Source organism: Salvelinus alpinus, chromosome 16 (genome assembly GCF_045679555.1).
Source record: "Salvelinus alpinus chromosome 16, SLU_Salpinus.1, whole genome shotgun sequence".
Classification (NCBI taxonomy): Eukaryota; Metazoa; Chordata; class Actinopteri; order Salmoniformes; family Salmonidae; genus Salvelinus; species Salvelinus alpinus.
Window position 1 is genome coordinate 29,729,381 of NC_092101.1, and position 24,687 is coordinate 29,754,067.

Below are 24,687 nucleotides of genomic sequence, written 5' to 3' on the forward strand. Positions count from 1 at the left end.
CAGTTACAAACTTGGCACATTTAGTATCAAGGCTCCAAAGTAGTTGTACAGGTATTATATCTGCATGAATTAAAATGTTTTCTTTACATTGCCCTCACCATTCTGAGCTGTGCCAGCAGAATACACATGCAGAATAGCCAAGGCTGGGAAAGTATTGTCACCTCAGGATAAATTTGACAGACAGTACACAAACGCACATACTGTATATTTGTATATATTTATTTTATAAAAATAGTTACATTTACAAGTTTAGTAAAGTAGATATTGGTTTCAATAAAATAAGCTAATAACTATTACAAATACAAAAATAATTGTAATAAAACTGTACAATTGAGAGGCAAGAACAATCTACAAAAATGGATGAAACCACATGATGCAGACTGGCTTCGTCCAATAAGACACAATTGACAGAAAAGGAAAGAACATTTGCTCATTCAATTGTCCCAAATTCGAGTTGCAATTTCCTGCAATAGAGGAAGTGGGCGGATTGCTTCTCGGGAAGTGGGTGTGGCCCTGTGGCTAGGTTCCACTGACCTTCCATTTTCTGTTTAAACATGATAGCATTCCAAAGGCTCGCTAAAAATAGGGGTCTTTACAAACATGAATTAGCACATATGAAAAAGAGCACCATGTCTCCGAAAGAGGTGTGGGTTAAATAGAGGTACAATCGTCCCGATGTCTCTATTTGAAGGCGTCGTAATGACCAGTAGGAGATGGGCGTACAGAACACACTTTATTGAGCTCACATAACACACACACACACACCACCATAGCAAGATGGAACGAGTAGAAGTGGTTTGCACTAACACTAGTGTTTGTCCTCATGCTGCCACTGCTGCTGAAGGTTATGAGAAAGAGGCAGGAATTGGGGATCTGCGACCCCAAATGACTGCCTGTGATTGGCTGACCCCACGGTGTGATAAGGCAACCCGGCCTAGCAACAGAGGTGTGAAGTGCCAGTTTATGACCCGCGGGTTTAGGCTCCAGTGGGGTGGGGCGCCTACTTCGTGCGGTTAGAAGACACAGAGTTGTCTCTGTGTCCCAGGGCAATAGAGAGGGTTTTCTACAGCATACAGCCTTTATCATTCACATTGAATATATTACATTTATCTCTTATGAAAATACTTTGCAGAATAAACAATTCAATATATAAGGCACTATTACATGTGATAAGATTGTTCCTGATGGTCACCCAAGGGTCCTGCCTAAGGGGAGGGTAAAGACATAGAACACTGTACAAAACCAGGCTCAAGGAGAGGGGTATATTTTGTGGGAATTCAGGGGAACAGTGCTAGTGATGGTGACCATTAGGGAATAAAAACAGGGGGGGGGGGGCACTGTAGCGCACCTCAACATTGAACTTGTCTGCTATTTTGGGCGGCAACGGCTTCTTCTGGATGCTCCTCTTCATGATCATCTCTACATTAGCATAAATGGGGGTGTCAGTGTCATCTGAGTGGTAGCCTGACTGGTACCCACTCATCTGATTGGACAACTCAGATGCCAGGGACTCCTTACACTTACATTACCGGATGTGGCTGGGGGAGGACGTGAGGAATCTATAACCCAATAAACAAATATAGTAACAAACAAATATACCAACGCCATAAGAGTCCAGAGTATCACACAACACCATTAGGGTTGGGGGTTATGGTCCTGTGAAGTCACCTGAAGTTAGGCATGCGGTGAGGCTGATGGTCCAGACTCTTCATCTCCTCTGGTGATATGCTCATACCGCTGGCTGTCTGACACCCCTGTGGGAAACACCCACATGGACTGTTCATTGGCTGTTGATATGTGAGGGGGAGGGACACTGTGTGTGACCGTGGAGACACTCACCATGACGATGCTATGCTCTACAGGGATGTCGTCAAAAGTCTTCACACTGAGTGGTTGATTGCACCTGTCACTCTGCTGGGAGAACCTATTAGGAGCAGTGAGGGGAGGGTCAAAAGCTAGGCCCCACAAGTTAATCTAACAACTAGAAAGTGTTCATACAAATTGTGCAAATTTAGTCCATTAAATGGGGGTTTAATTTGTGACACATCAATGTGATGCTTGGTGTTAATTTGAGTGAGTGTGCATGCTTGCTGACCCGAGGATGATGGGGGTGCGTTGTCATAGTGCATCTGGGGGCCGGGTGTTTCCTCTCTAATGATCTTGGTGAAGGGGTTCCTGGGTTCAGGGCTGAGTGAGTTCCTCTCCACCTCCACTGCTGTCAGAGGGATGTAGTCCTTCACTCTCAATCCTCACTCTCTCACCTCATATACACACACACACAATAAGATGAAGACACACACATACCTCTTATACCCTAAAAAAGTAACTAACACATGTACACACAGTCACCTGATGAGCACTGGCCTGTAGGAGGTTTCCCAGATGTTCTACGAGCTCTGTGAAATGTGGTCTGTCTGTGGGTTTGTCCAGCCAGCAGTCCAACATGGTTTGATATCTAAGAGAGCATATCACTACATTTAAGCAATAAACTCCCAAGGGTGTGTGGTATATTTCCCATATACCACAAACCCCTGAGGTGCCCTATTGCTATTATAAACTGTTTACTAGGGATGGGCAAGATTATTCGAATATTCAAATATCCAAACTGACATTAGTTTTCGAATGCTTGCGAAAGTATAAATTTTTTTAAATAAAAAAATCATAGGCCTATTTAACAATTAAAAGTCTTTGTCTAAATTAAATTAAATTATCTATGTGACATTGCTACACACAAGTATGACATTTTAAATTCTCAATTTAATAAAACAAACATTTGAATATAGTTTTTATGACTTATGGTGCACCCCATAGAAATACATACTTTAGCCTACACGGATTTCATGTGTTTGTTGTTATTGTTGGCAAATCAATATGGCACTACAGTCAGAGGCTCCATGTGTAGGAAGGAGACGTGGGAGATCTCTAATCAATACAAATTGGAATAAAAATGTGGTATTTAAGTTAGCTAATTGAGAAGGAGTAGGCTACAACGAGCAACCATCAGCTATGTTGTTTAATCTGATGGATTAAACAATGAAACTGAATGGATGGGAAACGCAGCAAAATAGCCTCAATTAGCCAAGATAGTTAGCTGGCTAACATGCCTGGCTGTCTTAGCTAGCTTCTTTAGATCGATTTGATGCAGTAAAGACAGGCACTACAAGATGGGATGTCTAACTATCGCAAGTCTGTATGGGTAATCTCTCTCCCTCCTGTGTCAAAAACACCAACCCCTGCCCATCTCCCACACTGCTCCAAGCAAACAGAGCTGCACCTTTCCCAAGTGGTGCAGGCTGCGCAGCAAGATAGTTCCCCAACTTTTTTTACACATATTTCTACTTTTAGGATATCCGAAAACATTTCATGATATTATTCAAATAGTGAAATTATTTAAAATGCTCATCCCCATTGGTTACCAACATAAATAGAACAAACAATTATTTTTGCGTCATACCTATGGTATATTGTCAGATATACACACTGCTAAAATGCAGTTTCAGACAATCAGCATCCAGGACCAAAACTACCGGGTTTATAATGTACTATAATACACTAAGGTCACATCAAGTTATCTATAGCCTCATACAACAATGTTAATGTACATAGTAGGATTCTGTATGTAATAACTTGTACTATGTTCTCATTAGCCCACTCACATCTCAGTCATGGCGTAGTCTGGTGCTCTCATCCTGGTCACTTCCTTCAGCCTCATCAATAGAAGGCCTCATCAATACTAACACCAGGGTAGGGCTGTGGTGGAGAGAACAACCATTACAATATCAGTTACAGTTAGGGTTAATCAAATCAAAGTTTGTCACGTGCACAGGACACAACAGTGGTACTGTTGGTAACCTGGCTCACCTAGAGAGAAGATCTCCCAGAGCAGGACCCCAAAGGACCACACGTCACTCTGTGTGGTATAGACCCGGTCAAAGATGGTCTCAGGAGCCATCCATTTCAGATGGACCTGTAGAGATAATCACAATTTATAGCACAGTTTATAAAACATCATAACCACTGTTAGTGACTGAGGTTACGTTGTGTTCTTAATAACTTACTTCTCAATTGCGGACAGGGTCGGGATCTTTGCAGACGTCTCTGGCCAGACCAAAGTCACAGATCTTTACAATATTGTTCTCTGAGAGCAGGATGTTCCTAGCTGCCAGGTCCCGATGGATGCACTTGCTAGAGGAGAGGAATTCCATGCCCTTGGCCACCAGGAAACTGTAGCTGATCAGTTCCTCCACGGTCAGGTGCTCCTCCCACTCACAACTCTCTGCATGGGGTTAAATTGAGCATTTAGTAAAATCATACATATTATAACAAATACAGTGGTTAGTTTACATCACATCATACATTATACATTTTGAAGCGCAATGGTGGATATACAGTTGAAGTCGGAAGTTTACATACACCTTAGCCAAATACATTTAAACTCAGTTTTTCACAATTCCTGACGTTTAATCCCAGTAAAAATTACCTGTCTTAGGATCACCACTTTATTTTAAGAATGTGAAATGTCAGAATAATAGTAGAGAGAATGATTTATTCCAGCTTATATTTCTTTCATCACATTCCCAGTGGGTCAGAAGTTTACATACACTCAATTAGTATTTGGTTGCATTGCCTTTAAATTGTTTAATTTGGGTCAAACGTTTTGGGTAGCCTTCCACAAGCTTCCCACAATAAGTTGGGTGAATTTTGGCCCATTCCTCCTGACAGAGCTGGTGTAACTGAGTCAGGTTTGTAGGCCTCCTTGCTCGCACATGCTTTTTCAGTTCTGCCCACAAATTTTCTATAGGGTTGAGGTCAGGGCTTTGTGATTGCCACTCCAATACCTTGACTTTGTTGTCCTTAAGACATTTTACCACAACTTTGGAAGTATGCTTGGAGTGATTGTCCATTTGGAAGACCCATTTGCGATCAAGCTTTAACTTCCTGATTGATGTCTTGAGATGTTGCTTCAATATAGCCACACAATTTTTCTTCCTCATAATCCCGTCTATTTTGTGAAGTGCACCAGTCTCTCCTGCACCAAATCACCCCACAACATGATGCTGCCACACCCGTGCTTCACGGTTGGGATGGTGTCCTTCGGCTTGCAAGCCTCCCCCTTTTTCCTCCTAACAAAACGATGGTCATTATGGACAAACAGTTCTATTTTTGTTTCATCAGACCAGAGGACATTCCTCCAAAAAGTATGATCTTTGTCCCCATGTGCAGTTGCAAACCGTAGTCTGGCTTTTTTATGGTGGTTTTGGAGCAGTGGCTTCTTCCCTGCTGAACGGCCTTTCAGGTTATGTCGATATAGGACTCGTTTTGCTGTGGATATAGATACTTTATAGATACTTTCCTCCAGCATCTTCACAGGGTCCTTTGCTGTTGTTCTGGGATTGATTTGCACTTCTTCGTATCAAAGTACATGCATCTCTAGGAGACAGAGCGCGTCTCCTTCCTGAGCAGTATGGCGGCTGCGTGGTCGCATGGTGTTTATACTTGCGTACTGTTTGTACAGATGAACGTGGTACCTTCAGGCGTTTGGAAATTGCTCCCAAGGATGAACCAGACTTGTGGAGGTCTACAATTTTTTTGGCTGATTTCTTTTGATTTTCCCATGATGTCAAGCAAAGAGGCACTAAGTTTGAAGGTAGGCCTTGAAATACATCCACAGGTACACCTCCAATTGACTCAAATAATGTCAATTAGCCTTTCAGAAGCTTCTAAAGCCATGACATCATTTTCTGGAATTTTCCAAGCTGTTTCAAGGCACAGTCAACTTACTGTATGTAAACTTCTGACCCACTGGAATTGTGATACAGTGATTTATAAGTGAAATAATCTGTCTGTAAAGAATTGATGGAAAAATTACTTGTGTCATGCACAAAGTAGATGTCCTAACCTACTTGCCAAAACTATAGTTTGTTAACAATAAATGTGTGGAGTGGTTGAAAAATGAGTTTTAATGAGTCCAACCTAAGTGTATGTAAACTTCCGATCACTGTAGGTGATATGTACAGTATTTGCATGTGGCTAGTATGATTTAAAGCTGCAGTACCACCTTCCTCCTATATGTGGCTGACAGCACTCTCCTCTCCATGTCTGGAGCAGACTGCTGTCCCAGTGCAGATATCCAGGTGGGTGCTGGTCCAAAAACCTAGGTCCCCCTCAGTCACGTCCTCCCCCATCCGCTCCAACTGACCTCTGTTACCATGGAGGAGTTGCATGTTAATGGATCAAGGACCAAAAGTCCAAATGAAAAACTGGGCTGGAAAACTCCTATCCCTAACAATACAACATAAAATGGAAGCTGGTAGTTCAACAGATCAGGCAGACAATGTGTAAGTGTTGTGGAGAACCGTTGTGTAATGGTCTGGGATCAGTGTAACCACATCAGAGGCTGGCTGGCTGGGCTTTACAGGCTGTTGTAGTTGGGGCTCTGCACATTTACCTTGAAGGGGCTGTACTCTCCACGCTTGCTTTGTAAGTAGCTGGAAAGGTTGCCCTTTTTACAGTACACCCCAATCACCATCAATGGACCTGAGGGGAGATGGAGGGAGAAAATGTTAAATATCAGAGGAAGATCATCACTTCATTGGAGCACTGTAGAATGTTTGTGTGGAGTAAATAAGGAAAGCGAAGAAGTGAGAAAGAGAGAGAGGCCATGGAAACAGAGGCCCTCTTCCCCAATTGCCGAAACATAGCTTCATCTCTGGGGTTGAGGAGATATACAATTAGGACAGACAGAGGATGCTCGTTAAACTCCGCCTCTCACTGCTAATAAAGTAGATATTTCCTGATGAGTTCATCTTCTTGAACTGCGCTGTTGGTTAAGGGCTTGTAAGTAAGCATTTCACGGTAAGGTCTACACTTGTTGTATTCGGCACGTGACAAATAAAGTTTGATTTGATTTTGATTTGATGAACACAATGTGTAGAACACAAGTGGAAGAGGAGCAGGAAGGGGGTTCAAGAAAGGTAGAACCAGAGTTGGCGAGAGAGAATATAAATTCAAAAGAAAGGTGGAGGGTATTGGCAGGGGAAAAGTGAAATATGAAATATGTGAGTGTGTGTTCATAATGTGAAGACTCACTCCCTGGTTTGGTGCAGGCCCCCAGCAGGTTGACCACATTGAGATGGTGGCCGATGTGAATGAGGATCTTCAGCTCTGACATCAGCGCACGGTACTCACTGGAGGTGGCTCCTTCTGTGGTGGGCAGAGATAACACTCAATCAGCTCATTCAGTGTTTTAGTGTGTGTGTTGCTTGCATGTGTGTAGGAGATTAGAAGGAGTTGTACTCACCTTTCAGCATCTTGACTGCCACTGTGGTGCAGGTACTGGCCTTCTCTATGCCAAAGGCAGCTGCCTCTACTACCTGTCCAAAGCTCCTTGCCCCAATTGGTCCCCTTTAAAACACACCATATATCATTTCAGACAGTGAACATAAAACTTAAGTCTCACTTAATGTGTGTATAACATCTCTTTCTCACAGAGCCTTGACCCATAAGGATCTGAAAATCTCACATAGCTTCAGCCTGTCACAAGGGAACTCCCACTTGTTGGCATCATATGTGAGCCTCTCACAGGGTTCGTCCATGGGCATGTCCTCAGAGTCCAGGATGATGGACAGGTACCCTGTCTTCATTTCCCCATTAGTTGGCTAGAGAGAGAGAGAGGGGAGGGAGAGAGAAAACAGACAAGAATATTCACAATTATGACCAACCGTGCTCTTCCACCCATGGCAGTCCCCCTCAGTGTTTCACTATAGGAGTTTTTTGGCAATATCAGTCTCCTCAGTCCCCTTTCAGTGCCTTCTCTGGCCCATCAGTGAGATGCAATGCCAGACCAGGCCAGTGACAGAATGAGGCTCTGTTGTTCCCTAATACAAAGGAGTGTGGACACAGAGCTAGACCAGTTACTTCTCATCTGTCAGACCCAGCCCACTGTGTGTGTAGCGTAGTGTGTGTGGGGTAGTGTGTGGCAGGGTTGTGAAAACAAGGGAAAGGTTCTGTGGAAGAGGAGAAGGGTAGTCTTACTCTTTTCCTGCTGCAGATTGTTGGGGTTCGTTCCTTGTTCCTTGTCAATCATTGGCTCATTGGTGAAATTAGCATTCAGACAATATCTTTAAGTAAATCAATCAAAAACCTTTATTAAGGTAATTGCAGACTGAAGTTGACAACGGGAACATAGCACGCATGTTTCCGAGTAAGTTCTGCAAAATAGGAAAGGGTCCAAGATGTTTTATTATGCTTGCAGTCAACCCCTAGTGATGTAACTGCCTACGTCAGTACCTTCTACTCATGTGACCAAGCCCATGCATACACAGCTATACAAACAATAGTTTCAGTGTTATCCAAAGGCTCAGCAATAAATGTCCACTCCCCAAGTTGATTTATAGTGGTATGTCTGACTAGACTCTTATCTCTTTCACTCCCCTGCAGGGTTCTGTGTCTATGAATCTCTTTTATCTTTGAGGCGCTTCTCACAGACACCCTGTTTTGACTGCAATAACTCACACACCTCTCAAACCATTTCTTATAAGAAGCAGAGACTAGAAAAGAGCTGTGGAACAATATTAAATCTTATAATGCATATATACACTGCTCAAAAAAATAAAGGGAACACTAAAATAACACATCCTAGATCTGAATGAATGAAATATTCTTATTAAATACTTTTTTATTTACATAGTTGAATGTGCTGACAACAAAATCACACAAAAATTATCAATGGAAATCAAATTTATCAACCCATGGAGGTCTGGATTTGGAGTCACACTCAAAATTAATGTGGAAAACCACACTACAGGCTGATCCAACTTTGATGTAATGTCCTTAAAACAAGTCAAAATGAGGCTCAGTAGTGTGTGTGGCCTCCACGTGCCTGTATGACCTCCCTACAACGCCTGGGCATGCTCCTGATGAGGTGGCGGATGGTCTCCTGAGGGATCTCCTCCCAGACCTGGACTAAAGCATCCGCCAACTCCTGGACAGTCTGTGGTGCAACGTGGCGTTGGTGGATGGAGCGAGACATGATGTCCCAGATGTGCTCAATTGGATTCAGGTCTGGGGAACGGGCGGGCCAGTCCATAGCATCAATGCCTTCCTCTTGCAGGAACTGCTGACACACTCCAGCCACATGAGGTCTAGCATTGTCTTGCATTAGGAGGAACCCAGGGCCAACCGCACCAGCATATGGTCTCACAAGGGGTCTGAGGGTCTCATCTCGGTACCTAATGGCAGTCAGGCTACCTCTGGCAAGCACATGGAGGGCTGTGCGGCCCCCCAAAGAAATGCCACCCCACACCATGACTGACCCACCGCCAAACCGGTCATGCTGGAGGATGTTGCAGGCAGCAGAACGTTCTCCACGGCGTCTTCAGACTCTGTCACATCTGTCACATGTGCTCAGTGTGAACCTGCTTTCATCTGTGAAGAGCACAGGGCGCCAGTGGCGAATTTGCCAATCTTGGTGTTCTCTGGCAAATGCCAAACGTCCTGCACGGTGTTGGGCTGTAAGCACAACCCCCACCTGTGGACGTCGGGCCTTCATACCACCCTCATGGAGTCTGTTTCTGACCGTTTGAACAGACACATGCACATTTGTGGCCTGCTGGAGGTCATTTTGCAGGGCTCTGGCAGTACTCCTCCTGCTCCTCCTTGCACAAAGGCGGAGGTAGCGGTCCTGCTGCTGGGTTGTTGCCCTCCTACGGCCTCCTCCACATCTCCTGATGTACTGGCCTGTCTCCTGGTAGCGCCTCCATGCTCTGGACACTACGCTGACAGACACAGCAAACCTTCTTGCCACAGCTCACATTGATGTGCCATCCTGGATGAGCTGCACTACCTGAGCCACTTGTGTGGGTTGTAGACTCCGTCTCATGCTACCACTAGAGTGAAAGCACCGCCAGCATTCAAAAGTGACCAAAACATCAGCCAGGAAGCATAGGAACTGAGAAGTGGTCTGTGGTCACCACCTGCAGAACCACTCCTTTATTGGGGGTGTCTAGCTAATTGCCTATAATTTCCACCTGTTGTCTATTCCATTTGCACAACAGCATGTGAAATTTATTGTCAATCAGTGTTGCTCCCTAAGTGGACAGTTTGATTTCACAGAAGTGTGATTGACTTGGAGTTACATTGTGTTGTTTAAGTGTTCCCTTTATTTTTTTGTGCAGTGTATATTGTTACTTTGTAGTCTAGGACCCTATAAATGTAAGGGGGAGGGGTCTTATAACCCTTCCCTTTCTATTAATACAACATAAGCAAAATCAATTATTATAATACATCAAACATTTGGTACAGCCCCTATCATGACAAGGTGAACCCCATCAGGATGACGAAGACGATGAGTAGCCAGAAGAACATGGCGATGACCACAGAGCCAATAGGAACAATAAGCTCCACGTTAGTCTTCTCATCCCTTCCTTTACTCAATACAATAACCAGAGTGAGATCAATGACACTATATGAACTACAGTACACTGTACAAGGGTATCTATCTCTTAATTAATCAATCATTATGTAAGTATGTCAGCCAGAACTTATTTATCTAAAACAATTTCATAACAGACAGCTTTCAGCATGTCAGTCAGATCTCTGGCCAAAGTCAACCTGGGAGAAAATTGTCATTACACCAGAAATCTGTGACTACAAGCTGTAGAACCCCATCGTTAACATTGCCGCCATTGTACGCCTTCTCTCTCTTTACATCTCTGTCCCATTTTCCCATCTTGTTCTCCCAATATACCTCCCTCGTCCTCCGCCCACGTATAAGATTAACTTCTCGTTAGTGAGCTGAGGCAGCCTCTGTCCTCTGTCCTGCCTCGTTAGTGAGGCTGTCTGTCTGGCAACTGAGAGACCCTGACCTCTGACTGGGTGACGGGCAGGTGGCCAGTGGCCTTTGGCGGGGCACGGGTCAAGTAAGCCTAGGATGCTCACTCTCTGCACGTCTGTTTTTTTGTTGCTGTGTCTCAGTGTTCTAAAAGAACAGGGGGAGATGAGAGCTGGAGCAGGGGGCCAGGGCCGGCCTCTCCCTTTGTCCTCGCTGGGCTTCTCATTGTTTTGTATTCTGAAACTCCCAGGAGGATGTGCTCTAATAGGGCCCGCTTCCTGACCTGTGGTGGAATAGCTATTTATACACGTAATCTTTGATAGAGCAAAATGTCTTAAGTGGGAGGTGAATCAGGGAAACCTTGAGTGAATGGTCGAGCTATATGGGACATTTTGGGTAAGACTGGGTTTAAGGGAAAGACATCCTCAGTAAAACTTAACAAATTCACTGTGGTATGAATCGCTCTTTGGTTATTAAGGCTGTGCCATCTTTTGGTTATGGTTACACCACCAGAGAACAGAAAATACAGGCATTCTGTAATACTGCATCATGTCTGCAGGGTGATTAGTGGTGTTTCCTGTTCTGTGGTGCTGTGATCCAGTTTCCCATAGTGGGATCACTGACCTTCAGTGATTAGGTAGGCTGAGATGCATCGCAGCCACGGCTGTTACAGGCAGTACAAGTATACAGATCACTGTCCTCCTTCTTCACACGTAAGGTTGGTCAGGGTATGGTTCAATCGGCTCAGAATCACACCTGTAGCAAAAAGAGACCAGTATCGTACTTGACCTAACACAAAGTAGAAGTGGTAGTAGCAGAAGTGGTATTATTAAGCATTGGGTCATCCCCTTAAATGCTGACGCTCCAGATACTCAACTAGTCTAAAGAAGGCCAGTTTTATTGTTTCTTTAATCAGAACAACAGTTTTCAGCTGTGCTAACATAATTGCAAAAGGGTTTTCTAATGATCAATTAGCCTTTTAAAATTATATACTTGGATTAGCTAACACAACGTGCCATTGGAACACAAGAGTGATGGTTGCTAATAATGGGCCTCTGAATGTCTATGTAGACATTCCATAAAGAATCTGCCGTTTCCAGCTACTATAGTCATTTACAACATTAACAATGTCTACACTGTATTTCTGATCAATTTGATGTTATTTTAATGGACCAAAAATGAGCTTTTCTTTCAAAAACAAGGACATTTCTAAGTGACCCCAAACTTGTGAACGGTAATGTAGGTATTCAGACCCTTTACTCAGTACTTGAAGCACCTTTGGCAGCAATTACAGCCTGGAGTCTTCTTGGGAATGATGCTCCGAGCTTGGCACACATGTATTTAGGGAGTTTCTCCCATTCTTCTCTGCAGAGCTTTGCTGCACAGCTATTTTCAGGTCTCTCCAGAGATGTTCGATCTGGTTCAAGTCTGGGCTCTGGTTGGGCCACTCAAGGACATTCAGAGACTTGTCCCGAAGCCACTCCTGTGTTGTCTTGGCTGTGTGCTTAGGGTCGTTGTCCTATTGGAAGGTGAACCTTTGCCCCAGTCTGAGGTCCTGAGCACTCTGGAGCAGGTTGTCAAGGATCTCTCTGTACTTTGCTCTGTTAATCTTTCCCTCAAGCCTGACTAATCTCCCAGTCCCTGCTGCTGAAAAACATCCTCACAGCATGACGACGGTTTCCTCCAAACGTGACGCTTGGCATTCAGGCCAAAGAGTTCCATCTTGGTTTCATCAGACCAGAGAATCTTGTTTCTCATGGTCTGAGAGTCCTTTAAGTGCCTTTTGGCAAACTGCAAGCGGGCTGTCATGTGCCTTTTACTGAGGAGTGGCTTACGTCTGGCCACTCTACCATAAATGCTTGATTGGTGGAGTGCTGCAGAGATGGTTGTCCTTCTGGAAGGTTCTCCCATCTCCACAGAGGAACTCTGGAGCTCCGTCAGAGTGACCATCGGGTTCTTGGCCACCTCCCTGTCCAAGGCTCTTCTCCCCCGATTGCTCAGTTTGGCCGGGCAGCCCGCTCTAGGAAGTCTTGGTGGTTCCAAACTTCTTCGCAGTAGGGATGGTGCCAGGTTTCCTCCAGATGTGACGCCTTTATGGTCCTTTAGGCCAAAGAGTTCCATCTTGGTTTCATCAGACCAGAGAATCTTGTTTCTCATGGTTTGAGAGTCCTTGCGGTACCTTTTGGCAAACTGCAAGCGGGCTGTCATGTGCCTTTTACTGAGGAGCGGCTTCCGTCTGGCCACTACCATAAAGGCTTGATTGGTGGAGTGCTGCAGAGATGGTTGTCCTTCTAGAAGGTTCTCCCATCTCCGCAGAAGAACTCTGGAGCTCTGTCAGAGTGACCATCGGGTTCTTGGCCACCTCCCTGTCCAAGGCTCTTCTCCCTCGACTGCTCAGTTTGGCTGGACGGCCAGCTCCAGGAAGATTCTTGGTGGTTTCACACTTCTTCCATTTAAGAATGATGGAGGCCACTGTGTTCTTGGGGACCTTCAATTCTGCAGAAATGTTTTGGTACCCTTCCCCAGATCTGTGCCTTGACGCAATCCTGTCTCGGAACTTTACAGAGAATTCCTTTGACCTCATGGCTTGGTTTTTGCTCTGACATGCACTGTCAACTGTGGGACCTTATGGTGTGTGCCTTTACAAATCATGTCGAATCAATTGAATTTACCACAGGTGGACTCCAATCAAGTTGTAGAAATATCTCAAGGATGATCAATGGAAACAGGATGCACCTGAGCTCATTTTCGAGTCTCAAGGCAAAGGGTCTGAATACTTATGTAAATAAAGTATGTTTTTATTTATTTTTATACATTTGCAAAAAAACTGTTTTCATTTTGTCATTATGGGGTATTGTGTGTAGATTGATGAGATAAACATTTATTTATTCCAGTTTTGAATAAGGCTGTAATATGAAATAAAATTGGAAAGTTCACGGGGTATGAATTCTTTCTGAATGCAATGTATATATTATTACTGTATATGATCAACGAACCATCTGACTGTAGGTTCTGGGTAGGTGTCGAACTTGACTGGTATCTTAATGGTCTGGCTAACGTTCACCCCAGAACCTTAACCCACTTGCGGCCATCAAAAACAATAAAAGGCTTTTCTAACAACAACAAAAACAACACAAACGTCATCAAAACAATTAAATCTCACAAAGTAACATAATGGATTATTGTGTAATAAAACCAGACCAGGGGAAAAATTCAATCTAAACCAACAAGAGGATAGCCGCAAAAAAATGGTACTCTGCAAAACCTCTGGACTATTTACCTTGGACAACTGATGTGGTTTAAACCACAAAGAACCTGGTGTACCTACCATAGACCATGAGAGATGCATATGCAGTTTTGACCATTTGTCCACTGGAGGCTGTGCATTTGTATTCTCTTGTGTAGTTGACAGTCACATTCTCCACTATGAGTTTATTGGACAGCTTTAGATGGTCCCACAGCTTCTTCTTGTGTGACGTGGTGTAGGCCCACACAGAGCCATTCACTGGGACCTGCAAGAGGGGCAAAAGGGAGAGCAAGGGGATTAGAGCTCCATAAATCAACCTAAAGACTGGTATAGGTGAGCGTGTGGTAAGTTGAGCAATTTTTTACATTCAGCATCACTTTGTCAAGGGAAATATAGTATTCTTTCCAACAAAGATATCTACATATATTTTAGGATGTTGTGTATTCCTGGAAATAGTATGAATTCATGTAAACATTACAGTTTTGAAAACATAGCTTGTCCCCAAAAAGTTGGTCTCTCGGCACAACTTACCCCGGGTTTGGGGTAAAATGAGCCGTGGGACAGGGTAAGTTAAGCTGCATACACATTTCTGTACTGAATTAAATATTACTACTACCTATTTAAAAGCATGTGTATTTTTATTTCCCAAACACAATTCAACACAATCACAATTGTTTTTTTGTCTTTTAATCATTTTAAACATATTTTAACACAGGCTTAACACCTAACAAACACTTTGTAGTTTTTTAAACACTTTTAACATAGGCCAAGTCCTGTTGTTACCTCATATCCCAGTGCCAATGCCTTGCACTACTTCAACCAAAACCCACATGTAACGAACGTCGTCGGGAGAAGGAGACAGTACCCACCCCCCCCAAAGGTGCGGACTCCGACCGCAAAACCTGAACCTATAGGGGAGGGTCTGGGTGGGCATTTCACCGCGGTGGCGGCTCTGGTGCGGGACGTGGACCCCGCTCCACCTTAGTCTTGGCCCACTTAGGTGGCGCCTCTGGAGCGGAGACCCTTACCGCCGACCCCGGACCGGGGACCCTCGCAGCGGGCCCCGGACAGGAGGGAGACTGGCTGCTCCGGACAGGAGGGAGACTCTGGCTGCTCCGGACAGGAGGGAGACTCTGGCTGCTCCGGACAGGAGGGAGACTCTGGCTGCTCCGGACAGGAGGGAGACTCTGGCTGCTCCGGACAAGAGGGAGACTATGGCTGCTCCGGACAGGAGGGCGACTCTGGCTGCTCCGGACAGGAGGGAGACTCTGGCTGCTCCGGACAGGAGGGAGACTCTGGCTGCTCCTGACTGAAGTCCGTCGCTGGAGGCTCCGGACTAGAGGGCGTCGCTGGAGGCTCCGGACTAGAGGGCGTTGCTGGAGGCTCCGGACTAGAGGGCGACGCTGGAGGCTCCGGACTAGAGGGCGTCGCTGGAGGCTCCGGACTAGAGGGCGACGCTGGAGGCTCCGGACTAGAGGGCGTCGCTGGAGGCTCCGGACTAGAGGGCGACGCTGGAGGCTCCGGACTAGAGGGCGACGCTGGAGGCTCCGGACTGACGTCCTTCGTTGGAGGCCTCGTGCCATAACTCCTCACTGGAGGCTTCGTGCCATGGATCATCACAGGAGGCTTCGAGCCATGGATCATCACTGGGGGCTTCGTGCCATGGATCATCACTGGAGGCTTCGTGCCATGGATCATCACAGGAGGCTTCGTGCCATGGATCATCAATGGAAGCTTCGTGCCATGGATCATCACTGGAGGCTTCGTGCCATGGATCATCACTGGGGGCTTCGTGACATGGATCATCACAGGAGGCTTCGTGCCATGGATCATCACTGGAGGCTTCGTGCCATGGATCACCACTGGAGGCTTCTTGCCATGGATCATCACTGGAGGCTTCATGCCATGGATCATTACTGGAGGCTTCTTGCCATGGATCATCACTGGAATGGAGAGACACAGGCACAGAACTCACCAGGCTGGGGAGACATGCAGGAGGCCTTGTCCTTGGCTGAGGCACCAGATGCACTGGACCGTGGAGGCGCACTGGCGGTCTCGAGCGCAGAGCTAGCACAACTCGTCCTGTCTGGATCCCCCCTGTAGCCCAGCAAGTGCGGGGAGTTGGAACAGGCCGCACTGGGCTGTGCTGACTCCGTGCGTAGGGCTGGTGCAGTATACCCCGGGCCGAGGAGACACACTGGAGACCAGATGCGCTGAGCCGGCATCATCCCTCCTGGCTCGATGCCCACTCTAGCCCGGCCGATTCGAGGCTATGCGTGGCTATGCGTGCGCACTGGGGACACCGTGCGCTTCAACGCATAACACGGTGCCTGCCCAGTCACTCTCTCGCCATGGTAAGCACAGGGAGTTGGCTCCCCGCTCGCAGCGGGCCCCGGTCAGGAGGGAGACTGGCTGCCCCGAACAGGAGGGAGACTCTGGCTGTTCCGGACAGCCTGCCCAGTCACTCTCTCGCCATGGTAAGCACGGGGAGTTGGCTCAGGTCTCCTACCTGAGTCCGCCAATCTCCCCGTGTTTCTCCCCCAAAAATAATTCTGGGGCTGCCTCTCATGCCCGTTACCTCGAGCCAATTCCTCGTAGTGTCGCCGCTCCAGCTCCAGCTCCTCAGCTCCTATTTCCTCAACTGAACACTGAACAAAACAACAAAAACGACAAACGAAATGTTCTGTAAGGTGACGACACACAAAACAGAAAACAACTACCCACAAACACAGGTGGGAACATACCTAAGTATGGTTCTCAATCAGAGACAACGATAGACAGCTGCCTCTGATTGGGAACCATACCAGGCCAAACACATAGAAATACAAAACAAGGACAACATAGAACACCAGACATAGAATGCCCACCCAAACTCACGCCCTGAGCAACCAAAATAGAGACATAAAAAGGATCTCTAAGGTCAGGGCGTGACACCACCAAAAACGTACCCCAAGGCAAACATTTTGACTAATATACCCTGCACAACTGCAAGGCTGCACTTTCATGCTAGGTTTAGGACCTCATATTGAAGCTTATAGAGACCCCAACTGATATATAGAACAATCTTACAATTATCTACGTTGGTTTAGATACAAGCATCATGAAACCTCTAACACAATAAATGAATTTGTCTTGGTGAAATGATTATTTGTTTACCTAACTTGCTTACCACTTTGTCCATGTGTTTCTTCCTTCACATACTCCATGAAATTATGACCTCTTTCTAAATATTTGTTCAAATTATACATTTTGTGTATGGTTTCCTAAAAACAAGGGTGGCTCAACTTAACCCATTTTTCGCAACTTACCCCAGTCTTCCACATGAGAAGATGAAACCATTAATTACATAAGGGCAGCCTCGATCTGAAGTTGTGTTTTTTTAATCTGAAAGCAGTGTGATGAGTAACATGTCTGTCAATAAAGCCTGAGTCAGTGATTTCATGTTCATTTACTGATGCGTCGGTCTATAAGAGTGGGCAATGCAGGGTACTGACCAGGCTGAGAGGGTGTGTCCAGGTGAAGTCAATGGGAACGTTGAGCTCTGTGTTGGCAGTGCAGTTGAGCACCAGTCTCTCCCCCATAGACAGCCTCTCATGTGGTGGGGTCAGGGTGAGGTTATGGATCTTATGTGCTGCGGAGAAGGGAGGGGAGACACAGCGGAGTGGTGAGCAGACTATTGTTCTCCTGAGACTCACAAACACACGCACACAGGGTACATGCATGCAGACAATACGCTTAGATAAACACACATATGCATTAAGTTATGTAAACACAAATAAACACAAACTTACATTAACACTTTGAATGACACCTTGGCATATTTAAGTGATGCATACAGTGGATCAAACAGGATTCATACACTAAATTAAAACCTAACCCACTTATCAACAACAGCAGCAATGTAGAGAGGTGACTTGTAGGCCTCGTTGTATATGTATGTCTGACAGAAGACCACTCCAGTGTAACTGATCAGGTGACTGGGAATGGAGAAACCCTTCATACTATCCCAAAAAATGTCCTTCCCGTTCAGATAAGAGTTCTTTCTTGGGAAACTTCTGATGAAAAGTTCACAAAAATATATAAAAAATTACAGTTACATCACAATATTGCATCGATTTGACAAGACTAAGTAAAGCAGGTTCTATGCTGGTTGACTAAATGTAGTGATGCTGACCGACCGACCGACCCTTACATGAAATTATGAGTGATGTTTTACCACTTGGTTAGCACTGGCTATGTCAGAGGGTGTTGTGGTTTTTCCAACCTTCATTCTCAGTGAAGTGTTCTATGAACCATACAGGCCATCAATAAGGTCCCAGAGATCAGATATTGACTGATGTGGTCAGGAGAAGAGGTGGGAACAACCCAGATAGGAAATGGAAACTCAGTTTTCTATTTCCCTGATCTGACATGGAAACAATGCAACAAACTCTATTCAGAATCCACGCTGACATTATCTGCCACTCACATACTGTAGCCTCCAGTCTAACAAAACATACCTGAGAGAGCAAAGTCTTTACCAACTGGATTTGTTTGCTATATTATGCAGTTAGACTAGAGGAAAGGTGGTTTGGAAGTGGAGGCTTAGTTGTCAACTTTAGACAAAATAAGACACGATAGAATTTCAGGAAATTTCACTCCATTCTGAACAGAATCTATTGCATGTATCCCATACTGTAATACTGTTCTGTGTTTTAATGTCTTTTAAATATAACAAGTATGCCTTAAAAGTTCCCCCCAAAAGGACAATAAAGTCAGTGGGTCTGTCTTTACGGTATGTAGCGTGACGTTGAGATCTTCCCCAGACCCGCGGCTGTAACGTCAGGAGAATGATGGGTGTAGAGTCAGGCGCAGAGAGCAGAAGTTTCACGGGAACAAACGCTTTAATGTCCACAGTCAACAGGAACAGGTACAAAAGGGGTGACGCCAAAACACAGGCGCAAACACAACCCAAAGACCACTGTTAAATAAACTGGACAGCGAAAACCCAAAATCAATAATCCACCTCCGACGTACAATGACAACCAATAAGCCCGCACAAACACTAGCGGGCGAAACGAAACTAAATAGTACACCTCCCAAAACCCCAACAAGGAACAGGTGAAAACAATTAGACAGACATAAACGAAAAGGAAAAAGGGATCGGTGGCAGCTAGTAGACCGGCGACGACGACCGCCGAGCGCCACCCGAACGGGAAGGGGAGCCACCTTCAGTAGTATTCGTGACAGCGGCATAGGATAACCACCTGCACTCCCTCACTGATAAGCACAATCTCATAGTCCTCATCAAAGGGCACAAATGGCACTTTATAGTCTGAAATTAAACACAAATACATAAAGAAGTTATAAGGCATGGTGAGAACCAACAACATTCAGTATGTAATTCATGGGTGGAGGTAAAGATCAGGTAGTCCTGCAGCCAATCGTAATTAAGGAAGCTTTACTGTAAGCAGCTCTTGGGTCAGATAGGAAAGATCACCCATTGAGTCACTGTTCAGAGATTCGGTAAGCCTATTTCAGAGTGAGGTAAGGATGATGCACACCTTGGACAAAGACATAAACAGCCACAGAGGTTTTGCTATCCTCCACCGCCAGGTCTCTGTAGGAGCATCAATACTCTCCAGTCTCGTTGACAGTGGCCGAGGAAATTTGTAATGTGGTGCAGAAGAATCCTGACCCACTACAGTCTACAGTGGAGAGACGACTGCCGGCACGTATGTGATTATAGGATGTGGTCCATTCCAGGTACTGACGGCCGCTGTAGAACCAAAGAACGGAGTGACAATGATGATCGTTAGCAGGGGAACATTTTGATGGATGGATTACTTGTATGGAGTCTCATTATGTGAGGTATCAGATGTAGTTGATATCAGTTTTAAGACCATTTGAGTTACACTCCTGGCCGTATTTGCCAGACTTCTGTGGGAGAGAGGCCCATCAGGTTCCAGTTTGTCTCACCTGCAGGTGATGTCCAGCGAGTCTGATGGGTTCATCCTGAGGACCTTGTCCTGGATGCTCATTGTTGGGGGGTCAGGCATCCATTCCAACGCTGTAGGAATGGAGGGGTAAACAGCCAGTCAATCACCCTGATGATTGACTTATCTCAACGGTTCAGTCAGCATTACCACACAGTGGAGATCAATATGAGACTGCTTACTATCATGTCAAATCAACCTTATATCCTGTGTATAGAAATGTGTTGAGTGGGAGTGAGGGCTGAGTAGATGGTTAATGGTTACAACTATGGTTATTGCTCTCCTATCAAATCCCAGAATCCATGTATACTGTTGCACTCTGGTAGGGTGATATCAGACTCCTCAAACATAATAGTTTATTCTCTGCAATTAGATTGTTGATAGCTAGAATACAAAATAATAAGTCTGTAAGTCAATGATAAAATACAGTTTATTGAATCATCCCAACAGTAGAAACCACAGAGAGGAGAAATGTTTTGCACCCATAGCGTGGACTCTATTTACTCTGGGGCTATTCTGCAGAAAATGGCAGAGCGGAGCTGTGTCAAAACAGGAAGCCAAGGCAGATGGGCTGGGTCAGGCTCAATAGCCCAGCTCTGTGTCACCTAAGGTGGGGTTCCTGTTCTAGAGGATACAGCCTTTCAGCCAGTGAGGGCCTGGACACATATGCTACATGCTGAAATGTGGAATATTGAGCCCTTACTGATCAAAGAATATATCAAAAAGAATTGTAGCACCAGACTATTGCGGGGAGGAACATGTGTTGCCTCAATGGTAATTTGCTAAACTGCCTCAAGTGAATTGATTTCCCATCAGAATGGATAGTTAAACGAATTGAGGGGCAAGGCCAGGGGGAATGAGGGCCACAACAGAATGTGGGGCCAAGAGGAATTGTAACTGACCTATATGCACAAGAGAATCATAAGACAACACATTGCAATGATCTAATGCGTCACATTTTATACCTGGCATGTGCACTGGTGGATGTTACCAATTATTACACAACTTCCACTAATTGATGATCAATCATTCAACTATGTTCAAATTATATTGTCTACTGCCCTAGTGAGATAGAACATTTGAGATTTTAGACTTGTATACCTAACAAAAAAATATTTGAAATGATTATAATAATAATAATAAACATCTAAATATAGTTGTTAGTGTTAGCAACCTTATAATAAACCACAATTGAAACACATTAAAGGAGCCGTTAGATGCCAATTTTTTCAGGACATATTAAACTGAATCAATTTGAACAATGTTCTTTCTGTGTCATCTTACCAATCACCCTGCTGACTCCCATAATAATGCCTACGAGATGTAAAGTCATGACGGATAATGCCTTTACCATCGTCCTACAATAGATATGAACTGTCCCCGCAAGAACACGCAATACAAGTTCACTCCAGAAGTAATCCAAGCCTACCCGTTCATAAATCTTCTTGACGCACACGGACACTATTTCTATTCAACTGGACAACGTGACAAAATGCCGAACCAAAAACACACGGAACTGAATAAAATAGGTAAATCCCATTCACAGCAGTGCACTGGGGTCAGTTTGGCGCCTGAGTCAAAGTGGAGTTGATGGTTCGCTCTGAGGAATGACGGGCAGTGGAAATGCGCAGTAGCGGTGAGAGGAGGTGGGAAATGCAAGGGAGGAGCGAGAGTCCCCATCTCCTCATCCACCTGCAGGTTATCGCTCAACTTAACCGACTTGTTTCAAAGAAACTTGGATAAAGCGACCCAGAGAACAAGGACTAATGCTAGATCTATAGCCAAGGCGTATTTCCACACAGTAAGCTACTCAGACGCCATCACTCCACTCCGCACATGTATATGCCTGTATTTTATAAACTCACTTTATAAAATTATTTTTCTATTTACTTTACAAACACACTACACACACATATTTTACCCCTTCAAATGTTTGCTCATAATTACCTGTTATCTATTGAACTAAGAAATTAGGATTTGTCAAAGGTTTAAATCTACTCAATAGGCCTATACTGGAGGGGAAATAACCAAAGTGCATTTGATTGGTAACATGATGAAATAAAAACTCTGTGGAGAGGACATGGGAAGAGTACAGGAGTAAAAATGTGCTTAACAAGTCACATAATATGTTTCATGGTGGTTAATAGTGGTTAACATGATTTCTTCATGACTACCCCATCTCTGTACACCACACATACAATTATCTGTAAGGTCCCCCTCAGTTTAGAACTGAAACAAAGATTCAACCGCAATGCCTCACAAAGAAGAGCAGCTATTGAATACCCCTTTGAGCATGGTGAAGTTATCAGTTACGCTTTGGATGGTGTATCAATACACCCAGTCACTACAAAGATACCAGCGTCCTTCCTAACTCAGTTGCCGGAGAGGAAGGAAACCACTCAGGGATTTCACCACTCAGGGATTCAAGCAATGGTGACTTTAAAACAGTAACAGTGTTTAATGGCTGTGATAGGAGAAAACTGAGGATGGTTCAACAACATTGTAGTTGCTCCACAATACTGAGCTAAACGGCAGATTGAAAAGAAGGAAGCCTGTACAGAATAAAAATATTCCAAAACATGCATCCTGCTTGTAACAAGGCACTAAAGTAATTCTGCAAGACAATGTGGCAAATAAAAAAAAAATTGTCCTGAATACAGAGTGTTATGCAAATCAAACACAACACTTCACTGAGTACCACTCTTCATATTTTCAAGCATGGTGGTGGCTGCATTATGTTATGGGTATGCTTGTCATCGGTAAAGATTAGGGAAATATTTAGCATACAAATAAACGTAATAGAGCTAAGCACAAGCAAAATCCTAGAGGAAAACTTGGTTCAGTCTGCTTTCCAACAGACACTGGGAGACAAATGCACCTTTCAGCAGGACAATAACCTAAAACAGAAGGCCAAATATACACTGGAGTTGTTTACCAAGACAACATTGAATGTTCCTGCTTGGCCTAGTTACAATTTTGACTTAAATTGTCTTGAAAATCTATGGCAAACCAGGAAAATGGCTGTCTAGCAATGCTCAGCAACCAACTTGACAAAGCTTGAAGATTTTTTAAAAGAATAATGGGCCAATATTGTACAATCCAGGTATGCAAAGCTATTAAAGACTTACCCCAAAACACTCACAGCTGTAATCGCTTCCAAAGGGGGTTCTAACATTTATTGACTCAGGGGTTAGAATACTTAATTTTTATAATATAATTTTTCTTTCTTCTGTCTTTCTTTCTTCTTTCTTCTTAATATAATTTTTCTTCCACTTTAACATTACAGAGTACTGTGTGTGGATTGTTGACAAAAAAAGGACAATAAAATACGTTTGAATCCCACTTTGTAACATAATGACATGTCGCCTCAAAACCAGTCACTATGGTCTGACTCGGAGTGGGCTATGAGGAAGAACATGACTAATTGAAGAAACATTGGTAGTGCTGTCATCTCCCACATAACTTAGATCCATGTTTAAGATCTCGTTACTGATGATTTTGCAGTTGGAGCTTCAGCCATCCATGGGACAAATTGTTATTTGAAACTTTGTTTTGTTATTTGTCTGATGAATCTGATGGGGTGGTGGGATCTGAGCCTCTCTGCTGTTTGCTGTTGGGGGTGGATGTGGGGAGTTGGATGTCAGAATGTAGGTCTCCTATCTCCATATGTTTCCTGTCCCGGTCACCTCTGCTAGGACTCTCTGCCACCTGAACTGCCTGCCATCCTAACCAACACTTCCTGGCGGGCACTCAAATCCCGACAGAGCACTTAGAACAGAAACTTTTCTTTTTTTTCTTGTTATTGTTAGATTCACAATAAGAGGTACTAATTGTTCTCTACTCAACAAAGAGAATGAGAGAGAGCTTAAAAGAAGAAAGGATGGTGAAATAGAGAGGAGCAGGGGGTCTTGAGGGAGAGAGAGAGAAGTTGTACCAGAACAGCATGATCTTCTATGTTTATGAGGTATTTGGGTGTTGCTGGATGGGGAACACATATTTCACAGTGGAAAAAACATGGTTGTGATTCCTGCTAGAGATTTATGCAAGGTCTTCCAGTGGTTAAAACAAAGAGCACAGTCAGACAAAGGTGAGAATCTTCCTGTTCGCTCAACAGACAGGCCTCTGGAGAGGGAAACAAAGAGAGCAGTGGAAAGTCTCAACACTGTGAGGGAAATTTTCTGTTAAACCCTACTAATGCTTGTGTACTAAAATATCCTTCTTTAAGCCTAGGCATTGGGCTTGAGATAGTTTCTTTAACTAACTCATATAAGATAAGAAAAGTGTGTGTAGAATGACCCATGATGTCTGGGCACTCAGCCAAGAATATGACAGAAACTGACTGGTTCCTCTTGATCCTAAACAGAGTAAAGGTGATATCCTGATATCCTGTAACATAGCTATTGTTCTGTTTTGGAGCCTGTTTCTGGTAAAAAGGTTAATGTTTGTTTGTTTATTTGTTTGTTTGTTTGTTTGTTTGTTTGTGTGAGTGAGTGAGTGAGTGAGTGAGTGAGTGAGTGAGTGAGTGAGTGAGTGAGTGAGTGAGTGAGTGAGTGAGTGAGTGAGTGAGTGAGTGAGTGAGTGAGTGAGTGAGTGAGTGAGTGAGTGAGTGAGTGAGTGAGTGTATTGTCCTGGCT

The 24,687-nt window shown here is 44.4% G+C and overlaps 1 pseudogene; it reads right to left on the reverse strand.

Annotated features, from left to right (window-relative positions):
* Positions 1-203: 203 nt before the first annotated feature.
* On the reverse strand, positions 204-21,675 carry LOC139540607 (vascular endothelial growth factor receptor 2-like; annotated as a pseudogene).
* Between the last annotated feature and the right edge of the window lie 3,012 nt (positions 21,676-24,687).